The sequence below is a fragment of the Podarcis vaucheri genome (genome assembly GCF_965113315.1).
Source record: "Podarcis vaucheri genome assembly, chromosome: 12".
Taxonomy (NCBI): domain Eukaryota; kingdom Metazoa; phylum Chordata; class Lepidosauria; order Squamata; family Lacertidae; genus Podarcis; species Podarcis vaucheri.
The window spans coordinates 25,733,169-25,754,293 of NC_138750.1; the positions used below are offsets into that span (position 1 = coordinate 25,733,169).

The 21,125-nt window shown below is 39.3% G+C and overlaps 1 long non-coding RNA gene across 2 annotated transcripts; it reads right to left on the reverse strand.

The window, feature by feature from the left end:
• Window positions 1-5,221: 5,221 nt before the first annotated feature.
• Window positions 5,222-18,867, reverse strand: LOC309515584. 2 transcript variants are annotated; one of them, XR_014212528.1, is made up of 4 exons: window positions 18,277-18,867; window positions 9,673-9,940; window positions 8,123-8,181; window positions 5,222-5,790 (listed from the first exon to the last, which is right to left on the reverse strand). It is a non-coding gene; the product is annotated as an uncharacterized lncRNA (long non-coding RNA). The 2 variants fall into 2 exon arrangements; XR_014212527.1 differs by lacking the exon at window positions 9,673-9,940.
• Between the last annotated feature and the right edge of the window lie 2,258 nt (window positions 18,868-21,125).

Here is a 21,125-nt window from a genome sequence, read left to right on the forward strand (position 1 = left end):
TACCTATTTATCTACTTGCACTGACATACTTTCAAACTGCTAGGCTGATAGAAACTGGGACAGAGCAACGGGAGCTCACCCCATCACACGGATTTGAACCACTGACTTTCCGACCGGCAACCCCAAGAGGCTCAGTGGTTTAGACCACAGCACCACCCGCATCACTTTTAGGAATCAAGAAAACACAGTTGTCAAATCTGGTGGATGACATCATTTGTGCATTACTTCAGGAGAGGGAAGACTTTAAGCTTTTCAGATCAAATTTGTGTTTTTTTTTCCTATAACGCCAAGATCTATTAGAGCCATGGACAAAAGACATGCAGTTAGAATTAAAGAATACAGTGTCTCTGAGCCTAGGAATTTGATGTTGGTACCATAAATGAATTGAACACAAGAATATTTTCACATTAAAGTCCACTTCTCATGAATTTTCTCCATTTCAGCTGCCAAATTTGGATAGGAAAATTTTGTTGTCACTACCATCAAGTAAGGAGGAGCCAGAAACACTTGCTGTCTACTGCACATCACTCATGGCTACACCAGTAGATATTGATCTATTTTCTCCCACACATCCCTGCTCTACACAACAGGCGAACTTGTAAACACGGATGGTATGAAAGCAGATTAAAACAACAACCTTGAACTTACTGCAGAAACAGCCTGGCAATTACTCATTTTCCCCATCCCATGACCTTTTTCCTTCATGCATCCAGCTGCAGAAAGGATAAAATGTTAAGAGCCCTGAAAGATACCCAACACCATCCACTGTATCATTCTGACACTGAAGTGATCCTCTTGAGACCAATTATTCTGTCATCATAGCCAGTTGCATAGGACAGAACAGCAAGCTGAGTTGGTCCAATGAGTTCAGCCCCTTATCTTGCAGCCCTCAGTGTGCTATTGGCAATGGATCAGTAATACATGTTAAATACCAGTAACAGTTGTGGGGGAGCTGAAGAGTTAAATTCCAGGAAACTGTTTTTTGTTTTCATCACAGTAGCTGAAGACTGGCATGTTTTATGGGGAAGGAGTCTCTTAACATTCTGCTTAAAATAGAAACCATTTCAATGAGGGGGTTTAGCTCTTTAGTTACTATTTCCGCTTATGAATCTATTTTGAGGAACCCAGTAATCTGAAACTCCATGTGGGGGAATGCACTGATATAAGAGAAGGCAGCAAGACTGGGGGTTAAATGAGTTTTAGATCATGCTAGTAGCAGCAGCAACTGCTTCATTTCTTCCCTTGCTAGCCCCTGAGAGGGGCACCTGCTCAAAAAAGGGGGCGACTCCTTGTGCAGTTTTTCAAGGAGAATTTCTTTTGATGGAGTAAAAAAGCCTGTCTGCTGCTTGCTGGCTCTGGCTGTGTTACAGGGCCCAAGATCAGGGCAGCTAGTAAGGAACTGAAAGAGGCCTCTGGTTTATTTGAACAGTCCAAAACAGGAATTGGAAAGAAAACTGTGCTGAGCTGGAGCCCAGCATTAGAAAACAGATCTCACAGAGCTTTCAGCTAGAAAAATGGATGCACCTGGGGTTAGTTAACCAGGTAGAAAGAGTGCCTCTCAGCAAGGTGAATTCCATATGGTAGCTTGAATTATGTAGGGCAGATGTTGGATTAGTGAGATCACCTTTATAAAGAAAACACCACCCTAAAACTCTATAAACTCCATGAGCTGAGGGGGAAGGAAATGACTGCCGATGGGGGGGGGGGGGAGGACACATGATTAAAATTAAAATCTTGAGCAAGAGCAGAGCTGAAGAATTTGTTTTCAATATCAGTACAGGTTTCTTGCTACACTGAAATCCATGCCTGGGAAAGTGCATCCCTGCAAGGGAAAGTGTGGTGTAGTGGTTAAGAGCAGTAGACTAATAATCTGGTGAACTGGGTTCGTGTCTCCGCTCCTCCATATGCAGCTGCTGGGTGACCTTGGGCTAGTCACACTTCTTTGAAGTCTCGCAGCCCCACTCACCTCACAGTGTGTTTGTCATGGGGGAGGAAGGGAAAGGAGACTGTTAGCCGCTTTGAGACTCCTTAGGGTAGTGATAAATCCAAACTCTTCTTCTTCTTCATTTTAGCAGCCTAATATAAAGTACGAGTAGAAAAAAGCCTTGGTGGCAATACTGTTAAATACCTGGGAGTTAAAACTCATGCTTATAACCAGTGCTTTTTTCGGGGGGGCACAGGGGTACACATACCCCTAAACATTTTGTGAATCTAAATTTGGCCTCATTGAGGGGCAGTATTTCAATATGAGTAGGAAAATGAGAGTACTCCTAAACATTTTTAAAGAAAAAAAGCACTGTTCCCAGCTAAGGGAGAAAGATAGCCTCAAGACATATCACCTCTTGTAGATCTGTAACTGGTTAAGAAACAGGGAGAACACAGAAGGAATAATAGACAGTACTCCCAATGGAGGGATATAGAAAATGGAGACAGTCCCCAAAGATTGGTATCGGGACCTGTGCTTTTTAACTTGTTCATAAATTAACTAGAGTTAGGAATAAGCAGTAAGGTAACTGAGTTTGCTGATGATACCAAATTGTTCATGATGGTTAAAATCAAAATGGATTGTGAAGAGTTCCCAAAGGATCTTTGAAGAACTGAGCAGTAAAATGGCAAATGCAATTCAATGTAAGCAAGTGCAAAGTGATGCAAATTAGAGCAAAAACCCTGTTTAATTACACATATATACTAATGAGGTCTGAACTGGTGGGGACTGATCAGAAATGAGATCTTGAGGTTGTAGTGGATAGCTTGATGAAGATGTTGACCTAGCACTCAGCAGTTGCGAAAAAGGCAAATGCCATACCACAGATCAATAGGAAAGAGGTTGAAAATAAAATTGCCAACATCACAGTGGTGGTGCAACTGTTTTTGAAATCATGTATACAGTTCTGGTCACTTCATTTCAAAAACTATATTGCAAAGGTTCAGGAAAGGGCCACCAAAATGATTAAGTGGATGGAGCAACTCCTGCATGAGGAAAGGTTACAACATTTCGGCCTTTTTAATTTAGATAAATGGCACGTAAGAGGAGACATTATAGAGGTGTATGAAATTATGCATGCTGTGGAGAATGTGGCTAGAGAAATATTATTATCCCTCTTACATAAGATTAGAACTTGGGGACATTCAATGAAGCTGAATGTTGTGAAATCTGGGACAGATAAAAGAAAGTACTTCTTCACACAGTGCAGAGATAAAATATAGAATTCATTCCTACAAGCCTTACTTTACCTGGTATCTGTTTATACTATGCACCAGAACTAGACTGCCACAGATTTATAGACAATTTTTGAAAAATTAGAAATTGTTGTGCAGAAGGATTAATTACAAGTAGGTCAGGTGTATTGTCTGGCAGTGATTATAATGATGAAACTGCAGGATGTTTTTGTAAGAGTCCACATAATATTTTTTTCATACGCTTCCAATGATGTCCAGTTTAATGTCTGCTTTGGGGATGAACTCCAACCCTAATGACATTTGTCTCATTCAATTGCTTTTCAAAACTAAAGTTCAAATGCAACGGGAAATTCACCTCATCAATGGGAAACTGGTTGAACTGTCTTTTTCATAAAACAAAAAACTTAACTTACAGTCATACAAAAGGAATATATGGCCCCAAGGAAAAGTATTAAGAGTACATGCCCTTTATAAAGCAAACAATAAGTCACCAGCTGTGGAAAATTCAAATTTGCTTCTAAAATAAACCTTTTGATACTGACTGGTATGGTGGAAACAAAAGTTAATCATCAAAAAGGAAAAAAGAGCCAGCGTAAGATGCAATGGGAATTTGATGGCAAGAAAACATTTATTTACCGAGTACTGATGATGAATGAGGGCTACTAAATCAGTAAGACTCATGTCATACAATGGGGCGAGAAGTAGAGATGCAGCCAATGAGAGAAATCTGAGTTTTACAGCTATCTGAATGAATGAGTCAGAGATTGGGGAAGAAGAGCACAAAGGTGGGGGTGTTTGTTTTTTGAGGGAACTGATACTGCTTTACAGACCACTGCAAGCTGTCTGGGTGCTTGCCTGCTCCCCTATGCTCAATGTCTGTTTGTAAATAAAAAGAAATCCACTGTAGTAAAATAAAAATGTCATGAGTCTCCAGTGCTCTGTCCTTGCAAATAAATAGATTCATATCCTGGCAGCCCCTAGCATTTTTAAAAATGTATTGTTGTATAAAAACAATACAAAGTATCTGAAGAAGTGTGCATGCACACGAAAGCTCATACCAAGAACTAACTTAGTTGGTCTTTAAGGTGCTACTGGAAGGAATTTTTTTATTAAAGTTAAATAGAGTTATACATATGGATAACTTGCAATCCTGTATGTTTATTATAGATAGATATAGTTGTGTAATATTAATATATATTCATATCAATTAAACACATATTTTCCTATTTCTGTTCAATCATCATATTTGTAATCACTCAGCAAAGTGTGGTGCTGTATGTAGCAAAACAATACAAAGAGAAATACTAAAAGAACTAGTTTGCAAGCAAACAGATGGTGGGGCTATTATGAGAAAAAATGATAGATTCCGTTTTAACCTGGTATTAGTGTTTGGTAGATGCAATGGAGAATATGTTCTGTGGCTCACTATGACACAAGGCTCTTTCATACATACATATTTATCACTTGCTAACTTTCAGCCAATACGTGAACTATGAACTACAGAATAATATTATTTAACTTGACAATGGTGACTAATACACGGCAGACTTGCACATACAGTGGTACCATGGGTTACAGACACTTCAGGTTACAGACTCCGCTAACTCAGAAATAGTATCTTAGTTTAAGAACTTTACATCAGGATGAGAACAGAAACTGTGCGGTGGTGGCACAGCGGCAGTGGGAGGCCCTATTAGCTAAAGTGGTACCTCAGATTAAGAACAGTTTCAGGTTAAGAACAGACCTCCAGAATGAGTTAAGTTTTAACCCGAGGTACCACTGTATGAGTTACTGCTTGACACTAGAGTCAGCAAATTTATAAACCTGCACGTGCAGAAACCTGCCTATTGCTCCGCTTGCATGCTCAGAGGATGCTGCAACAATCAGAGCTAAGGCTGCCGTCTTACTCCCACTTACCTGAGAGTAAGCGCTATTAAATTCAGTAAAACTTATGAGCAGACATGGTTAGGATTGATCTATAAGGTTGCCATCCTATGCACAACACCTTAGGCGTAGATCCCATTGTATGTTGATGGATTAATTCAAAGTAAATCTCCATAATTCATTCTGAGTAAATTTTGGAATAACATTTTAAATAACAATTCTCACCAAATACATGTGTTCAGCCCAGAATAAATCTTATTTCAACCAGTAGGTAGGGTATAGCTGCCAGCGGTACTTTCTTAGATTTGTGTTTGGTTGTATGTTTTGAAAACCAGAAAGGCTTCCAATGCATTAATAGACTTGTGTGCGAATAGACCAGTGAGAATATATGAACTGGGGCTATGCAGGGTTCTATCCTAAATCTGCTCTTCACCAGTTAATATTTTTATATGCTACTGGGAGAAAATTACACTGAATATAAGAAGATAGCACAATGGTAGTGAAGAATTAGATAAATGTTTTGGCACTTTTTAATCTATATGTTGATTAGATGGCACAGCTGGATGGCACTGTGAGGATGCAACAGAGGAAGCAAAGTATTCCTTCTTTGCTGACTTCGCCGCCACTGAGTAGGCTTGATAATGAGCATTCAATAGTGTTCAACTGTATTCATCTGGAGTTTTCACTGTCCTAAGCTCTGATGTATATCAAGAAACCAAGCAGGCTCTACAAAACAGAGGAGGGCACTCACTGGCAATTGTCAACGACTTGGCCCATTTACATTTCCCACAAATCAGCCAGAACTTTAACAGAGTGTCGTCCATATCACCCAGAGCTGCCTTGAAGTAAACTGGATTCATCAGCCTTCAAGAGTGGGCCACCCTAGTAGGTTCCACACACTTGCAGACGGTAAAAATGATGAAAGCCTAAACATGTGTAGGATTTTAGGTTAATAGGACACTTGTAAAATCTGGATACTTGTGCACATACACACATACTGAATGAAGGTAACCTAAATTCTGCATCACAAAAAGCTGGATTCTGTAACCTGTGTAAATCAGGCAAATTAAGTGCATTAGCCTACTTCAGCTATTTCTGCTAGTCATGGGAAGATGCCTGCTACCTGGTTGCAAGTTCTCTGTCAAAACTGCATTTTAGGATGTCTAATGCGGTGTTATAAGCTGTGTTCATCCTAGCTAGTGGAATGATCCTAAGGACCTCCTGTATTTTAAGCAGTGGTCGTTGTTTATGCAAAGCTGTTCTTAAAAAGTAATGACAATAAATATTTCTACTCAGTTTTCAGTGACAGAGATAAAGGTCTTAATTACTGAGCACTTTACATACAGTTTGGTAATGGATATCAAACAATACATCTGTCAACCATGCCAAATTACATCTTTCCTGTGCACACCTTTCTCTGCTTCAGACAATAGTTGTCAAGGTTGTATACGTGCACTAGGAAACACAAGTGCTCCCAACAATTCTAACAGTTTGGTTGCCTTCTGAACAAACCATCAGTTTAATGCTATAAGAAGACACAGAACAAGCAGCCCACATGGAAAGGACATATGTTTCATATAATAAGTTGGCATAGGGTTGCATCTTTTATATAAAAATGCCTTTTATATTTTAGCCCACACACACTATTTTACAACCCTGTAAAATAATGTGTGTGGGTTAAAATATAAAAGGCATTTTTCCAAGCTGACAATGCAAGTATGAGCTCATAAATGCACTATGAAAAATTTAAGTTGTTTATTAGTGTATGTTTGAATTATTCAAAAAATAGTACTCAAAAACTGGGCATACTCCATTCCCAGAAATTTGAACATTATAGTATCAAAGTTACTCCTGTATCACACATTATATAATTAAGTGGTCTATAATCTAAGGCGGGCATAGGCAAACTCAGCCCTCCAGATGTTTTGGGGTTACAACTCCCGTCATCCCTAGCTAACAGGACCAGTGGTCAGGGATGATGGGAGTTGTGTCCCAAAACATCTGGAGGGCCAAGTTTGCCAATGCCTGATCTAAGGTGTATGGGTGTTGGGGAGAGGTGGTATCTCTGGTGGGTCACACATCTGGTGGGAGACACATCGTGCTTCTTCTGGGGTAGTTCGTACACCTTTGGTCCCTACTCTGCACTCAGCTATGACTGTGGTTCCTAGAAGCTGTCAGCACATGACAGAGGCCACACTCCAGGAAATGGCTTTGACTGGCCAGTTAAACCAGGTGAGGGTAGCCAATGGATCTCAAGCCCTTGGTGAGCTATGGACTTCCTCTGCATGCTAAGACAGGCTCCAGCAGATTGAGCAGACGAGACCAATAGGTTAGTCCAATAGTCAAGAAAGCAGTTAGCAGAAGCCAAAGTCCATCCCTGTGGTTACCGCATATGCTGCAGAGGGAAATGAGGGACAGGTGGGGCTCATCAAGGTAGCCTATTTAGAAGAAGGAAAACCCTGATCCTAAACTTCAGCTGCCTTACAGCTGTACTCATATGCAAGAAGTAAACCCAAGGTGAAGAAAAGGCTAAGGAGTAAACCCTAAACAAATCTGGAACAGAGCCCCTAACGTGTTTGGATGGCATCTTGTATACCTCCTTCCAGCAACTCCTGCAGCCAAGCTGGTGCCAAATGTATTGCTCTGTTTTCATTTGGACATCAATGAGGCTGAGAGGGGGATCTTGGTGTTTGGGCAGCCCAGAAGCTCCATACACACTACCCAGGCTTGTGCCCTGGAGAGGTCAGTTCGGTGCTAGTAATGCAGCAAAAACAATGCTGGAGGCAGAAGTTATGAGTTACTGGTCTCTGCAGCCACAGCAGGCGCTGTGATTCTCCACTGATTTCACTTCACCCCCAGAAATGCAATCTATTACCTTCCAAGACAGATGCCAACAACACAGAGTCTAGGATCCTACCAATTCTTTTTAAAGTTAGAATACTATCTTCTTGAGAAACTGGTTATGTCTGGGTCTTGGTTCAGATACGGGACTTGTGTGTACATTTGCTGTGCTTCTACTGTCTTCTAACAACTAACTTAAAAGTGAGCATAGACATACCTGAAGTTAGGATGACAGCAAGCGCCTCCAATTCTCATGTCTTACAAGCTCTCTTTGATCTAAAAAAGCACAAGTGTATGTTTATTGTTAATGCTGATACATAGCTACACTTCAAAATCAAATGATTATTAAACCTCAAGGAATTATTGAAAGTGTGTTTTGAAGTATTTTTCTTGGAGATGTCAGTATTTAACATACATGGCATATTTTGAAAAACAACATAGAAAGCGTTTTCTTTTTTCTCCCCCACCCTGCCCCCACTGAACACTGCTGCATCAGTTTACTGTAATATATGACTCTATGAATTAAATAAAGAAATGTTTCCTAGATGGCTACAAGGCACTGACTACTGAATGCTCTATTTAATATTTCACATTAAGACAGAGGAGAGAGAGAGAGAGAGTGAAAGAGAGAGAGAGAGAGATGTACATTACTGGATGGTATTATTTTGCTTGTCTCCTGACAAATGCCTTAATTCAAAGATTACACAAAAAGGTCAGCTATCACACTAAGTGGGGCAGGTTCTACTGAGTAATCCAGGTGGCTTAATTGGTCATCTACAAGTGCCGCCTCTTTTAACACTTACAATAAACATAGTAACATAGGAAGCTGCCTTAAACCAAGTCAGATCGTTGAACCATCTAGCTCAGAATTGTTGATACTGACTAGCAGCGATATTCCCAGGGTTTCAGGCAGGAGTCTTTCCCATGCCCTGGAAACCTGGAAACATTTTGCGTGGGAACCATGTTCTTTCCCAACATTGGGAACAGCGACTTTCACATCTCTGCTGTGGGACATGCATGAGTTAGATGTAGTAGAGTTTGGACATCTCTCTAGAGGACAGATATAAAAGCAGTACTCCATACAGTACTCATAAGCATGGAAAGAGGATTCATGGAAAGAGGATGTTTGTGGCACTTCCAGGTATGTCCAAAGCCCAGGCATGTTAATTCAGAAGTAACCTGCACTATGTTTTGATGGTGTGCCTAGGATTGCAGCCTGTTATCCAGTGAAGAGTGATATGGATAGGGGTGAAGCCTGCTGATGAAAACTATTATTTTGGAAGTTTCCTCTGCCAAAATAAAAGCTTAGAGGGCTTCTAGGCTGCAGGGGCAAAACCAGGCTTTGTTTCACCTGGGTCAAAAAGCCAGTTTGGCCAGTGGCGTAGCGTGGGGGGGTGCAGGGGGGCCCGGCCGCACCGGGCGCAACATCTGGGGGTTAGGGTTAGGGGGCGCAAATCCACGGGTTAGGGGGCGCAAATTACTTGCCTTGCCCCAGGTGCTGACAACCCACGCTACGCCACTGAGTTTGGCACACATACCCTTCACATTTGTATACACACAGAGGCTGGGAGCCTCAATGGCACCCCTCTGGAGGCTTCAACCAGGGCACACACCAGCAAGTTCAGGTTGTGTAATTAAAGCTTACTGGGAGATCTTGTGCAACAAACCTGCTTCCCAAAAAGATCAGACTTTTTGCAGTAAGGCAAGTGAGAAGAAAATACACTGGAAATTTTAGGTTAATGCTTGCAGTTATGCAGCATAGCCTACCTTCACAGCAAATGAATCAATATTAACGCTCAGTAAACAGCCAATGTTGTCTGATCTACTGCAACAAATCAGAATGGAATGCTCCAAAAGGTAATCTGGAAGCACCCCTGCTCTTCCAATGAAAGTCGAGGCCCCTTCTGAGGTTTAGCAGTGTAGGAGAAACTACAGTATGTGGGTGTCCTCCTTGCATTGCTCCAGAAATGCATTCTGGGCCACCAGGTGTTATAGAATGCTTTGAAGGTCTCTTGCTACATTTGCTTCACTGCTGCTGAAATTAAGTGGAAATAAACCAGTGACAATGGACACAAGGCATTTAGTAAATATTAAGCAGTTATGTTTGGTGGCAAGACATAAAGAGGACAACTAAACTAAATTTCATTTAGTTTAAAATGAAATTGAAAAATTATCTTCCAATGGAAAGATGGGGCACCATTGCCATGCTAGAATAATAATGCAAGAAGAATGAATAACTTCTCATATGTTTCAAGAAAAAGGCAACTGGGAACTCCCCACACATACATCAGTGCCTTATAACCATTCTTTGAGTAAAACCACATAGTAGTTAAAAATGTGTATATTTAAATTCAAGTTGACTAGGAAATAAGTATTCTGTATTCATTATTGCACCATCCACTATAATTAAATGCATCTGCCTTTAATTATCCTACAAGAGAGACAGTTTTTATTATTATTAATGGTGGAGTTCTAGCTTCAATATCAACCAGGTCACTGAAAACAAAAGTTCTTGAACACGCTATTAATTTGGGCAGAGATCAAATCATGCATGTATTGATAATGCATAGTTTAAAGATTATAAATGATTTGTTGGCTATCCCTAAATCACATAGCCAATTCAATGAGTGTGGACTTCAATGTGTTCGTCAGCAACAATGAATTCCCTTTTTTCACTCTCATTTTTTCACAAAGGTTTGGCATGCAGTTTATTGTTTATTCATCTTTTGCCCTTAAACACTTTACATTGGAGAGAGAGAGAAAAGAATTACTGCCATCTGCTGTACAAATTACTATTGGTAACTTAGCAGGGCATAGGAGAAAAGGAGGATCCAAGATTGCCATTTATGCAGTTAGAAGGGCAACAATTTTTAGTTCAAATGCCAAAGGAAGAGCCCTGTCCATAAAAGGAACAAAATATTAGAGGCTGCTTGGAGAATAGAGAAGTCAACAACAGCAACACAGAAACTTTGTGACTGTCTATTAATCAGTCCATGTCCCCAAACTGCAGGCGGCAGTGGAAGACAAGAGTGCCTGGCGTGCTCTGGTCCATGGGGTCACAAAGGGCCAGACACGACTAAATAACAATTAATCAGTCCCACCTCCCTGCAGAGGGGAACGGTCATGGAGAAGTCTAGTTGCACCAGGAAGTGATCCGACCATGGCACTTCTTTTGTTTCACATTTAATTAGTGTCAGATCACCCACGTCCACAGAGGTGAACACCAGGTCTAAGGCATGTCCCCAGCTATGGGTTGGGCCAAACTGATTCAGGGACAGCCCCATGGAGGTCATGCTTTCCACAAAGTCCCGAGCAGCCTCTTGTAAGGTTGTGTTGGCATGGATGTTAAAATCCCTAGGACAACCAAACTAGGTGTCTCCAGGAGAACATCCGCCACAACCTGAAGCAGCTCAGACAAGGAATCCTTGGTGGAGTGGGGATGTTGGTACTCCTTTAGGAATCCTGTACTGCCCCTATTGCCGAACTTCCAGAACATGCACTCAGAAAACTGGGTCTTCCCAATAGGACACCTGGTGCAAGCTAATGACTTCCTAAAATCACTGCAACCACCCCCTCCGCCCACATGACCTGGGTTGCTGTACGTAAGAGAAATCTGGTGGATAAGCAGTGTCAAGAACAAGCCCATCTGCCATGTCCAACCAAGTTTCTGTTACACATGCCAGGTCAATTCCTCCAACCACGATCAAGTCATGGATGGCAGTGGTCTTGTGGATCATTGACCTGGCATTGCGCAGCAGCATCTTAAGATCATGTGGGTCACCCTTTTTGATTCCAGTATCCTTCTGGTAAGGACCAGACCCGGAGGAAGGGATAGTTTTCAAACAACAAAACCTGTCTCCTCGGTAATGATGTGGTCTGATTGTAGCCTAACTCCTCCTCCTGACCATGATAACTGAGATTGGGTGTCCCAATATATCCCACCCTCTGTAGAACCTGTCCCAGCCATCCTATTGGTTAGGGCCCACTCTGGGGGCAGCCCAAAACCTATCCCAAAACAAGTTTTCTTATAAAAACAACAAAACAAACCCATAAACCTACTAGAAAATAATAAAAGAAGCATAATTTACAATGGCACACAAATTAAACTAACACACAACCCCATTTAAACTTTAAAACCACCCCAAAACAAACAAAACACCCCAAATTTTAAACCCCATAGATTAAAAGCTACTTGACCACCTTTTAAAATACATTAGACAGTTGAAGAAGGGAAACAATAGCAGAACCACACCCCCCCCCCAGCAATGCCCCAAGGTTTGTTCCAGTGAGTCCAGGCCCTGCCCCCTAAGCCAGATGGTAAAGGCCTTGCAAAGGGCGCAGGCCCTCTAGCCTCACCGCAGCAGAACTATATTATATGGCAGCTATTCATTTCTCTCATCGCAATAAGGATAATGTCATTCTTTCACTCAATGTACTCTCAATTACTGTACAATGAAAGGTGGCTTACACCTACAACCCAAGATAACCATGAATTAGATAAACTGCTGTATGGTCAAGAAAAGCTTATGCCATAAAGCTTTTGTTAGTTTAAGGTGCCAGCGGATTCTTTGTTGTACTTAACACTTTGCACAGAATTATTTTACCTGTCTTTGGCTTAAGGTTTAGCTTATTGACTTTGCTTAAATCAACTATAGATGTCTTTTCTCCTTTAAGGTTGGTTTTCTTAAGCTGTTGTTAATTGTTTTACTTTTTTGCTCTTTAAAAAAACACTCTAACACACTATTAAAAACAATATAAAAAATAAGCACAAGTTCTTAATTAAGTCCTAATTGCATCATTTTTCATCAATGTAAGTAGGAGATTAGAATTCACATTATGAGAATTTACATAATGGAAGTCTGTTATTAAGCTTTAAAGCAAGACTAAAAGAAGCATCTTATTTTTGTTTTGTTTTAGCAACAAAAATAGCCAAAGGTCTAGTTTGATTCAAAGTTACAGTAAAAGTATACATTGCCCAATTCTCAAAGGAGATGGACAGATAGATATACATTAAAAAAACCTAGTAAAAATTATTTCACAATTAAACAAATAAATTTGTATTAATTTATGTAATTTAGACACATACAGAATATTGCCTGACTTCAGCTTGGCTTCCTCCTGGCCTGTGGTAAGCCTTTAATACTCCTCCTTGTAACACCCAAAATTCACTTTTTACATAATAGTATTAGGACACTAACAATGACATATCCAAAACTGGATGGGTTTGCATTATAATCTTTGTAAAATGAAAGGCTTTGAGCACTAATGGATAACACTATATATTTACTAAGTAATATTTTTTTTATTTTGACTATGGCAGACCAACACGGCTACTTATCTGTAACTATTTACTAAGTACTATTTTTGCATAAACTTTGCTATGGCACTCTTCATCATACTGGGATAGCAAATTTATTGTCAGTCACATACAAATAAAATCTGGCTTGAAAAAGTAGTTCCTTTGGGTAGGTTTTGCATTTCAAAACTACATAAAAGAAGTAACAGGCATTACAGGTGGTTGTAAGAAGCCAATTCAACTATCCTTTTGTAATGAACAAGGTAATGCATTTTAATTCTCAGGCACATCAGCTGTTGGGCTAAAAGATCACAGAGGATTAAGATCAACACTAGTCACAATCTTATCAGTTATTCTAAGTCTGGAAGGTTGCTTGTTTGCACTCTTGATGTTTGCACACAGCTTGTCCTCTATTGTTTATTATGCAAACTGATTCTTGTCTCATTTAGAGACGAATTCACAAATAAGAAGTTACATGCACAGTGTAAAGAGAAGAGGAGAATGCTATCAAGAGAAAACTGGTCCTTTTCAAATGTAGATTGCAGCCTTTAACAGTATATCCTTTTGACATGATAGGGAAACTAAGATTTGACTCTTCACTTAGGCAAGCCAATGAGATAGAGAGCATTATAGAACAGTTAATATATTGCTTTTTAGTACAAAAGCTTTCATAGACCAGCTGGATAAGCAACATATTTTTATCCATATCCTAGCAATGCTGATATCACACACCATCTTGTGGTGAAATGAGATATACCTTAGTTTTTCATAAATTGAAACAGTTAATTGGTCAACTTGTAATTCAATACAACTTGATTCTGCCCCTCCCAAAAAAACCCCATGCTGTAGCTATTTTCCATATAAATAAGTTGTGAAGAGTATATTCCATGTATAACAATGCAATCCAACATACTTGCCAAAACCAATCCTCATAGTCTCCTCCATTGAGGTTATAAACTTACTAACGAAGCAAATGTAATTCTTCGGGTGTATGTTATAACTTTATTATAGTAAGACTCCTGCTCCAGGCTTCAGTCAATCTCTGCATGGGCCTGAAGGGTGGTAATTTTTTAAAATAAATAAATAAGAAGAAGATACTTGTCCCAGTCCTCAAATATGCTCCTGGGAAATAATCCCAACCAAGAAATGGAGGCCCAAGCACCTGCTTCCCTCATTGGGCTGCTGCTGTCTCTCACAGCCTTTGACTCTTGTCAACAGAGGAAGAAAATTATGGAGATGCAAAGGTTCTTAGACGCCTCCACCCCCCCCACCCCGGTTCTCAGATGTTACAAGTGTTTCATACAATAAATCATGGGATGGCCTCTGCTTGGAAGTGTGACTGGCACTGATCATTTTGACACTAAGTAGAGGCCTACCTTGCCCGCGCGACTGTTAGATACAGTACTAGTGTCAGTATGCTGCTGCGATTAAGGAGTCAATGAGTAGGGCTGTGGTTTTTTTAATTGTATGGGAGTTAAAGTTTTGTTAAGTTTTTATCTGGTCTTTTGACTGTATAGAAACATTTTTGTTGTTTCAACTATATTGTACCCCACCCTGGCCTCATATGATAAAAGGTAGACTAAAAGTACTCTTAATAAATAAATTCATGCAGTATGCCTAGAGAGGTGTGGACACGTGGCTCCAACAGAAATTTAAGATCTTGGAACTGAGTGTTTCTCCCCATAACAGCTCCATGTGGCGGAAGTGTGCTGCTTCCAGAGTCTATCTGTGTGCTTAGAACACTGCATCAGAGAAAGCTAAGAATGCAGAATTTTATTGGGCTGGAATGTAAGAACACAAACAAAAGCTTATATATTTAAAATGTTGTTAAAGTTTGTATGTTCATGTCATAGAATTTTAAAGGATAAAAGTTTTAAAAGGTTATCATAAATATACAATAAACCCATGTATTTGGATCAGAAAATCTGAAAAAATATTACCATATTATAATGATATTATTACTTAGCCATGTATACGGCAACAATTATTCTGCCTATTAATCCAAAACAATCATTTCCTGAAATGCCAACTGTTAAGATTCCTCCTTTAAAAAAATAAATAAAAATATTACACATAACCAAGTTCCTTCCTTTTTTCAACATTTTATTAACTTCCTATGCTGCTCATTTTTATACCTGCTGCTCATTTTGTCCTCTTTTGTCATTCCTTGCACCTTGCAGGTCTTTTGTCTGTTTTATGAGTTAAGGAAATACCAAACAATTGTCAACCTCCAAAACCTGTGAATTTCATTTAATGAGCCTTGGTACCTTTCATACCCTACTTCCCCTGCTTTTTTAAATCACCAGACCTTGTGCAGCTTTTGAACTAGATGGGAGTTTCAAAAATGGTTTTTAATGTGGAACTGATATTCAATGACATTTTTCTGGATTTGTGTTAAGTCCATGAACTTAGGAATTTCTTTGTCCCCCTGTCATTCTCTTTAAACCAGACATGCAGCCTCATCTGCTGAGTTCAATGGGACTTCCTCTAAAGTAATTATGCCTAAATAGCATTGTAGCTATAGTAGACATTAGAACATTCCTGTTGCACAAAGTGCAAAAAAAAGAAAAAGATTGATAGGAGTCCTCTGGAAGTTACACATTCCACAAGCAGTTATTTAATGTTATTGTGCTGCTCCACATCCCAGAGTAGTGGCATAATAAGCAGCCTTTGCAGACTCAGTTTACTTTGGAGAACAGCACCCTGTAGTTTATGGTATTTTTGTTAAAATCCATTTACAAATCTGTAGGTTGAACAAAGAACAGCATGAGAGAAGCAGCCAACATAGACAATACTGATCCAAAGATAGAACAGTGGAAGTCTTTCCAACAGAAGAATTTCAAAGGGAAAAAGTTGAATTCCAAACTAATAATGAAGTTTGGTTGTATTCATTTGAGTACAAATAGAGACAATGATTTTCTGCCACACAAATGTTTATTTTATTTGCCCATGCCAGAATGATTGCATTATCATTAATTACTGCTGTTCTGAATGATCGCAAATAGTTTCTATGTAATGTTTACATTTTCTTGTTGGGCTAAATCTTGTTTCTTGTTTGGAAGGGTTTGAAATGCTAAGAAGGAAGCAAAGCATAGGATGAAATAGAATGCCCACCATTGCCTAATCACTGAAAATTAAAGAACAGGCTTAATTTTTTAAAAAGAAAAGGTAATTTTATTGCCTTCCTAGCTGTGTTTAGAAGCTGTGTTACTTATATGAGCATTCGATATGAGCAAAATAATGTATATTACATAATTTATTCAATGTATTCTCATGTAGGCTGTAACATTTCACCTGTGATCAGTGCACCTGGCTGCTAATCAGAAGGTTGGTGGTTTGAACCCATCCAGGGATGGCATTGGGCAAGATTCCTATATTGTAGGAGGTTGAACTAGATGACTTTTGGGGTGTCTTCCAACTTTAAAATTATTTGAGTACAAGTTGTTCAGTGGGACAGAATATATAGTACAGGTTTCTTAAAGATAATATTTTATGATATAAAATATAACTGAGCTTTTCAAGACAGAAGATGTAAAAACTATATACGTACTGCATAGTATCAAAGTGCCCATAGGCATTTCCTGTCAAGTTATACTTGCTGAAATTCCCTCATCTATACAATCATTACATATGATCTCTTTTCTATCTCCCTATCTTGTTGGCGATGAAAACTATAGTCTGATCCTACGCAGTCAATTCATTTCTGCTGTCGGCAGCTTTAGAATTGGCTAGCCCTTTGGCGAGGTATCATTTTCAGACCAAGGGCTACAGTCTCATATGGGCAGCCTTCTAGCAAAAGTGACCAAGCAACGGATGTGACTTTTACCATTGTACAACACACTTTATTCCAGCCACACAAAAGCCAGATTTTTTACATATCCCCACCCACAACTCTCCAACCTCCATCCAGGCAAGCAAAAGGCATTATCACAGTTTAGGACACATTCAAGCCAGACAGACACACTCAGTGAGGGTATAGGGCACAGTTAGTAAAGGTGTGTGGCCTTGGGAAAGTTTCAAGGGCCAAACAGAGAAACTTGGATGGTCACTTTTGGTACTCACTCCTGCCTTAGATATACAGGCAATGACCGATTAACACATGTCTGAATGACGCATGATTGTATGCATGTGCACAGCGGTGAACCCAGAGGTGACCGAAGGTGTCACTAAACACATCACTAAAAGGGCAGAACAGGGGTGGGAGGGGGGCAGAATGGAGGCAGGGCGGAATGTGGCACACTTAAGTGCTTATGCTCATGCTGACACACATGGGGGGCAGGAAAAGAACCCCCACGTGAAATGGTTGTCGATTACATCTTGAATGAAATTCAGGATTTAACAGCTGTGTATGATACAAAACTAGGCACACCTAATTGGGGCTGAAATAATTGCACCAAGTTGTCAATAAGGAGTATTTTCAACACAGGATGGGATCCCCAGCTTAGTGAAAAATAATATTCCCTTAACACATCACTGACATAAATTATGGACAAAAAGAGCAGCAGTGCCAGCAGACCCCTTGCTTTATGACTTCTTATATCTTAAAATATTGAAATCCTGGCTCAGTAATAAAGTTTACTGACTTGAGGTCACATCATGCATGCTGCTGAACTCATGGGCAGAATTAAAATATGATGGACTGAAAACAAACACTGCCTCTGATCATAATAACCTTAGATGATTAAACACTATACAAATCCTGTTAAATAAAAAAAAAGTAATCTAGATGTTACTTTTCAGTAATCAGCCAACATACATACACTTCACACTAATTATTAATCTGTAATAACAACACCATCACCCTGATTCAAATTCACAATCATTGTCATGGATTAGGACTCTCAATTAACCTAACAGTATGCATTGTCAAAGTGGGAAAAATCTATCCCACTTCTTAGCAAAAAATGTTATGTTGAGAAGGCTTAAGGGTACATGGGACATACAGTAGGTAAATCAGTGTAGAAGACTTTGATACCCTAGATAACCTAATCTGTTTTGCAGTTATTTAATTGTACTAAATCTTAATAAAAGTACATTTATCAAATAAAGCTTAAAAATAAATGCCTGGTGCTTACCTGTTATTCCAGTGCCTTTGCTCTCATTGGTCAAAACGATGGAAGGCAGGAGCCGTTTTCTTCTTAATAAAAAACTGGTGAGGATAATGACTTCATGTTGTTGTTTTTTAATAGTCACAAGTAATTAGGTTTTGTTGGTGGTTGGGATAGTGGTAAATAAAAGTAGAACATCCAGGGAGCTTGACTGAAATTTCTCTGAGGAAATGTGCTTACACATTCCTTAATTCAAAATTTATTTACCATTAGGTGATGAACAAAACTTAAAAGTACTTTTGTGACTTTGAATGATAGTTTCTCAAACTTTAGATAAACCATTAATCCCAAACAGTAGTATTATAAGCCAATATTTTAATTTGTTTATGAAAACAAACCATTCATTCATTAAAACAAGTATAGCTTTTACTTCTTTACCTCTTTAGATTCTTAATTATTTATCATGGACCATTCTCACTTGACCATGACTTGCTTTTTAAATATAAAATATATTCTGTTTCTTATTTGGAGATTAATTAATACTATTATCAACAGTCATTTTAACAATTCCATAAGAACCAAAGCACCTCTTCCAGAAAGGGGTGAAGATGAGAAGGGTGAGCTGTCCATGGAAGCCTAAGAGCCCTCCCCCTTCTCCCCAAAACAGCAGCCAAACCTAGACTGACTCTCTTCATCTCTGTCTGTTCTCACTTGACACCTGTCTGACTAGCTGACTTTTAAACTATGTTAATGATATCACAAAGGATATGTCACTGTTCCTTGACAGCCTAACTTAGGGTTGCCATATTTCAAAAAGTAAAAACCAGGACACCCAAAAAGTTGCTGAAATTTTTAAAGACAAAAATGCAACCCCCCCCCCATTTTTTCGATTGACTACCTAAGATCCAGGACAATGCACTGCCTTTCAGAAATTCTCCCCAGACATCAATTCTGCCTTGGAAATCCCAGTAATGTCTGGGAAAATCCAGACATATGTTAGCCCTAGAATGGTAATTGTTCCTCTTGAATCCAGATGTTTCCTTATAACATTGAGGCACCTGCTGTTCTTTCTACCAAGTTACTTAGGAAACAACTTTCTTAATTTTCATAACTCCATTTAGGAAGACCATCACACAAAAGTCATACCTCCCCATATTATCATTTATCCTAAAAGCAAGCAATCTTTTCTACAGGCCATATGGTGCCATTCCTTTCTTTAAAATAATAATAGAGAAAAGTATTTTTTGACTGTGAAGAGCAAGAAACTTCTTATCTGTGCAATATTGGAGGTGCAATATGACTTGTAATATGACTTGCTCTAGATGAAACAGTCCTTTCAAAATTCCACAAATTAAAATAGGAACGATAAAGATCACCGTGTTGAAATAAATTGAAAGGCAGTGTGATTCTTAAAGGTTGCCATTTCATGCTTTGTCCCTATTTATGGAAACTATGCCCCACTGAACACAGTGGGACTTTATTCTGAATTAACATGCATGGGATTGTGCTGTATATTCTTAACTCAGACCCCAGCCTGGCAGTCCCTGCTCAGAACTGGCACCAGGGGTTGTCTCTTGCACAGAAGAAATCAATTTTGCCTGTTGGAATAGCTTGGTTCACCACTTACCAGCTGTCTTTCCTTCATCTAACATACATCTCTCTAGGCTGACTGCTGTGTTTAGCTTGATCTGCAGGGCAAGGTTTCTACACTTCTTTACAGCTTCACTGGTATTTTTCTATGAATAATCAATAATGTTCAAAGATATGTGTCTGTGTGTAAATGCCATTTCAAAAAACAGAAATAAAATCATATTTGCTTAGTAAGAACATAGGAACAGCCCTGGTAGCTCAGGCCAAAGGCACATTTAATCCAGCATCATGTTCTCACCAGTGGCAAACCAGATGCCAGTAGGAAGCCTGCAAGCAAGATCTGAGTGCAAGATCACTCTCCCAACTTGCAATTCCCAGTAACTAATATTCGTAGGCTTACTGCCTCCAACAGCGGAGGAAGAACATAGCCATCATAGTTAGTTCTATTGATAAAGATAAATATTATTCCCCGTGCATGTTTCTAATCCTCTTTAAAGTCATCCAAGTTGGTGGCATGCATTGTGACTTTCTCAGTTTTCTTGTGCAGGACTGGATACAAGGCTGTGCTGCTGCCATTGATTGGTGCCACGTCTCATATCATGACTTCTGTGATCCAGCTTGCTTAATTGGTAACATATTGAAATGAGCTCCTGTAGCATATCGTTCAGTGTTTATAAAGGAATCAGTACAGCTATGTGTTGGCTGCAGGGTTCACATGATGTAGGTAGGTAGCCAGCTATTTGATACTGGCTAGGACACACTCATTAAGATAATTTGAGAGTTTTTCCTCTTAATTTCTCTTGGCATATTATATACATTATGTCTAATATTCAGTCCTGAAATCTTTTTGTTCTCTCCACTTTCATCTATTGCAATCCTGAGCTGATCATTTGTAACACAATGTGTACCACTCTTAGATCAATAAATAATGATTATTATAATACACTTTTTTATTAAGTCATATCTACAACACGATTTGTTTCAGGGATGCTTAAAATAGAGCAAACTTCACTTATTACAATGAATACAATCTCTTCAGGGGGGGGGGAATATTACTCTCCCAAGACAGCTCCCATGACAAAAATCCTTTCCCTGCAGAGAACCTACAGCTGACCAAAATAAGTTATTTTTCTAGCCAAATTTTTATTGAGGACACAGTTAAAGTGTTATTTAAAAAGAAATACTTCAAAAAAGGAGGTGCGGTTCCATCCCACTGTTTTGCACTTAGCATCTCAACAACCCTTTATCAATCTAAACCTAGTGCAAAATTGTGGAGCACAAAATTA